The following is a 5,260-nucleotide window of genomic DNA, read 5'->3' on the forward strand; positions in this document are numbered from 1 at the left end:
GGGTTTGTATGTTAATGTTTCTATTGTTTTAATATTCTTGTTTTCCTCATTCATATTCGAGGGTATTATTGTTAGTGCCAACTCATTTGATTTATTATTTAGAGCAAGCACTTGTTCAAAAAGTCAGCACTGGATATTAAATGGTGATTGCTTGCAATGAATTTCTTCTTAACATCTGCAAAGACAATTTTGCCTTTTCTTCTTCCACTTAACTCTAAATGAGAGATCTTAAGCATAGTTAAACAGGATTCATAATATCATACTGACTGAAAATCATCTTGAAATGGGGAATAAGAATGTAAAAAGTTACCTGCATACAAAGCTCCTCTTCCCTCTGAATTTAAAAAAAAAGAGAGAAGGCCATAATGTTTGCTCTGGGTTTACATTGCCATTCCTGATTATGGATGTGGTGAAGAGAGAGGAAACTCCAGGGTCAAAGCCACAGGTTTACTGGATACGCAGATCTGACCCACTGGCTTCCTCTCCCTTTCCCCAGATCCCAGGCTGTTGAAATTAATACTTTGATTAGCAATTGGGGGAAAAAATATCATAAAATAATGCAAGTATTTTTTGTGCTCTTTACTTACATGCTACCTAAAAATACAGCTAAAGCCCATTGGATTCAGAAGATGTTTTCCACTGATTTGCCTAAATGTTGAATCAGGTTATTATTCACCGAAAAAATTTTTGCCATTGTTATTTTTTGGCCAAGAGAGTAACATCTCAGTGAATTTTTCATTAGCATCAGCATCATGATAAAGAAGTAAGATAGTGCCTCCATATTAATTATCATATTAATTATAATTTTTATAGTGTCTTCAAAAACTCTTGTGCAAGCCGAGCTGCTGAAGGCACTTCATTTCCTTATGCTTGAGAAGCAAACATGAAAGAAACTGTAAATAAAGGTGCAGTTTAGATGTTCACCAGTACTAGCCAGGTTAGAAAACTGGACAAAATGCAAAAAAAAAAAAATTAAATTACAGATTTAATTAAAACTAATCATTAAGAAGACCAGTAAAACAAACAAGTAAATTATTTTATAAATGTCCCAACATGAAATGTATGAAGAGACTGAACTTTTTAGCAGTGCTTTGATGATTCTTGTTTGGGATTCAACTATTTTTCCACAAATGAGAAGATAGTTGTGGATAGCAACTGAGTGCATTGATGTCCTACTTTTCCATGGGGAAAGAAAAAAATAAAGCAACTTTGAATTAAAATAGTTGGCTCCTTTAAAACATACAGCCATAGTAAGACACTGAAGCAGAAAATAGTTTCTGGCATAGGATGCAGCATTGTATTTCTGAATATATTATTATGAAGCTAATTGCCACAGAATTATGTTTGAATTTTATGACACACTCTAATAACAGTGACATGAGATGCAGAGCAGGCGTTTCTTACATAAATATTTTCCCCCTTTCCCTTTAGATTGTGACAAACAGTAAAAATAACTCTAGCTACAGCATACTTGGAAGCCACAAACAGATTGTGCTCTCACTTTAAACCTTGTAGTTTGAGTACCTTGCCCTTCTGCTAAATCTGCTACAGAAGGGGAAAACATCATCATACAAATTGATTTGATACTTGGTAATTATAAGGGAATCGAGAAGGGCACAATAATAGAATATTAGCTTAATTTTTTCTCATTTTATTCATAAGATGTAGTTGTTTTATTAGCTATCAGCATGCTTCATCGTGTGATGTGACCTAAAGTTTCTTTCAGCATTCATTAGACATGGCTTTCTTACCAAGAGAAGAATTCAGACTTAAACCTGCCACCTATGTCTTTTTTTCTGAACCATTATGTATTCCGCATGGACCACACAGGTTGCAAAATATTATTCTGCAAGCAAATTATTCTGTTTCATTGGCTTTTTTTTTACATCTCTTCATACTCCAGTTTGCCTTATTTTCTAAAGGCCATATTATGGGTTTTGAAGAAGATAAATTGATAACTAATGTATTTTAGAAGTCTCTATGATTACTTTGGAATGGGTAATTTTCAAGAGTATATGTAAATGTGTACATGAATATAATTCTTCTTATCCTTATTTCTAGAGAAATTTTTAAACGGGATGGGCTGTCATTGGGAAAGACGGTAACGAGTGCTTGTTTAAATCTCAGTGACTTCAGATAAAATGTGTGCTCATTAACATTGTTCTGAACAGGAATACTTATCGGACCCAGGACCATGTGGAAAAGATGCTTAAGAAGATACAGGTGGATAAATAATATTATATGTATTTGGACTTGAATATGACTCCTTGGCCCAAGGTAAGTGGCATCTGAGCACGCTGTGGCGGGAAGGTGCAGCTGGCTCCCTGTGGGGCAGGAAACAACCGGTGCAATTTCTGCCCGAGGTAGGAGCAGTGGTTGGAAGGGCTGGGCAAGGCTCCCAGCCTAGAATGAGACCTCCTTGATGCTGGCCTAGGGACAAGAGGGTGTCCAGTGACACTACTGGGAAGCCTCACTTACATGGGGGACATGAATGAGGCTATGATCATTATTGATCTAATAGACTATAATGGCTCACTCTGAGCCGGTAGAGCTCTGATGTATAGATCTTGAAATAGAAACTCTTAGATAAACTTTGTGAATCACCTGACAAACTGAAACTGCTTCAAAAGGGATGCTGCAGTTGTTGGTGTAAATTCTTCTCCAGTAGCTGAGCATCACCTCAGAGACTGCCTCACATGCACACCACACCCAAGACCTGAAAACATTAGTATTAATGCTAAGACTTGTGATTTCCTTAGATAATTTCACTGTCATCACACTTTTTAAACCTCTCTTTCATATGGTCAACCAACAGCTACCAAATGAAAGAACTGAAACAAAATGGACGCTTTTTGTCACAGAAAGAAAAAAGCTTCTGAAACTAGTAAGCTGTTTCTTTGTGTTCTGTAACTTAATATTGCTGTGTACACTAGCAGTTTTTTTTTCTTTTCTGTTTTTTCTTCTTTTTTTTTTCTATTTTTCCCCCTAAGTGTTTCAGCATTGCATCTTTGCATATGAAATTTCAGCCTAGAGCTAATTGTTACTGTTGATAGACTATAAACTGCTTGAAAATAGGGTTATAAAGGAAATTCTGGCACATTCTTGAGTACAGTAGTATGAGCTTCCTTCCCTGGTACCAAAATAAACCATATTTTCTTCCTTAAATGAGTTCTATTAAGTCATCCACAATTTTCAAATCCTCATGCATTTCTTTCACCATTCCCCTGTGGAGTTATCCTTGTTGTTTTGAAAAGGATAGTCTCAAGTCTGAGCCTGCACTTCCAAGTCCTGCTCTTTGTTGCCTTAGGAGTATACAAAGGTTTAGATTGCATCTTTTCAATGCATTATGGCACTGCAGCCTAAAGCCAATGCTTGTTTTTTAACTGGCAACCTGCCTGTACGAATGGAGGAAGCAGATTGCCTCTTTGCTGAACACTTAGACAAGGTACTGATTTAACAACAGTGGACAAGCAGCTGGGAGCTGGGCTGTCAGCCTGTCACACACTGACAAATCTGTTGTTCATATTCAGGCAGGATGTTCCAGTTAGATTGCCATCAGTATCATCCATCTACCACAGGCGTGTGAGGCGCGCTGGCGTCTCCTGCATACCCACAGACGAAATGCTGGTGATACAGCTTTCTGGGGGAACCTCAAGAAAACAGCTAATTTGCTTTTTTCTCTCTCTCTTTCTTGCAGTGGTCTCCTACAATAAGTCTGGGAAGGCAGTGGATTAAATTTTTGCCTCTCTCTTTGTTCCCTCATTTGGTATGCTGGAATTATGTGTGCAAATTGTTGGTTGCTCCAATTTCATGTCTCAGGCATGAAAGGAAACCTCTGAACGGGGTCTTACCACTTTTGATAAAGCCATGAAAGCTTTTCCAAAAGCCAATTCAATAAAATGCAGTCTAACTAAACCAGAAATAATAAAACCAAAAATAGTGATTAATAAAGATACACTGAAATTACATTGTTCTGGTTTCCAGACTAATTTTTAACATATTTTCATACAGCTACTAGATTTTTAACATTAAATAATACACTGCAGAACTATTTCATTCTCATAGTAAGGCATAGTCTGTGGGTGAACTCTGGGCTAAAACCTGTTTGTCTATATTCACATTAGTCAGTTGGAGTCAATCTATATCGGGTTTGTGCATAAGAGGGGGTGTGGGGAAGGGGTGCCTATCACAGCTGTAGAACATGTACTGTAACAATTTTATCACAGACCTATGCTTGCCTTTTTCTTTTTTAATTTGGAAAAACTGCTTTTAAATATGCTGATTATATATTCAACAGATTATAGTTTTGTATTATCTGTCCTTATGTCAAAGTTACCCAATTTGTGGCCCTGTGTGCCCTTCTCCTGTTCCAGCTCCAGATCCGTAATCCCAAAGCCCACAAAAAGAGCTCCTGAATTTAGCTAGGGGGGGAAAACTGCTACATCTGTATAGTTTCATCTGAATTCATCAGAATCTGATTTTCCTGCTGCCTGTTCATCACCTCTGAGTGATAGAAATAACCCACAGCTTTCTCAAGGAGGTGACAGAGGAAGGAGTCCAGTTAACTTGCTACTTATTCTCACAGTGGTATACACCATTTTACATTTTTAGATAGACACCGGTGTAATTTAAAACAGTAATGGCTCTGAAAAGTGGTAAGCTAGTCAGATTCTTAGTATTAATCTATATCTTTTTACATGTTACCCTAATGCTGTAAAAATCATAATGTGACATACATTTACGTAGTGTGTAATTTAATCAGCTAATATCTCCAAGCACTCTCCCAGCCTCTTCAATATAATACCTTTTCTGGTCAGGAAAGCCATTTACCTTCACTGTATTTTTCACAGTAAGGTTCAAGTTCTGGAAAACACCAAGTTCGTGTAGATTAGTAAAGTGACCTATCTAAAAGAAGAAGAAGAATCTTGCAATTTTCTGCCTCTTTTATTTTGTTTTGTTTTTTAGGTATGTCCATCACCAAGAAATCTTGTAAATAGAAAGTAGTGCAGTATAGATTGCAGTAAATTTTCACACAATGCAGGGAACAATATAAAAGGTCAGTAAAAACATGCATAAAGAAGGCAGGCAGACAATAATCTGTCTGTATTTATTACACAGTATGCTGTTGATTCTTAATTTTTAGAAATAGTTAATTTTATGTAATCTTCCATCCATCCCTAAAAAGAATCTCAGTTATTGTTCCACACATAAAGAAATGTGTAAAATCAGAAATCTTTTAACTGTTCTTTTTTTTGGTAAT

Source organism: Chiroxiphia lanceolata, chromosome 3 (assembly GCF_009829145.1).
Source record: "Chiroxiphia lanceolata isolate bChiLan1 chromosome 3, bChiLan1.pri, whole genome shotgun sequence".
NCBI classification, from domain to species: Eukaryota; Metazoa; Chordata; class Aves; order Passeriformes; family Pipridae; genus Chiroxiphia; species Chiroxiphia lanceolata.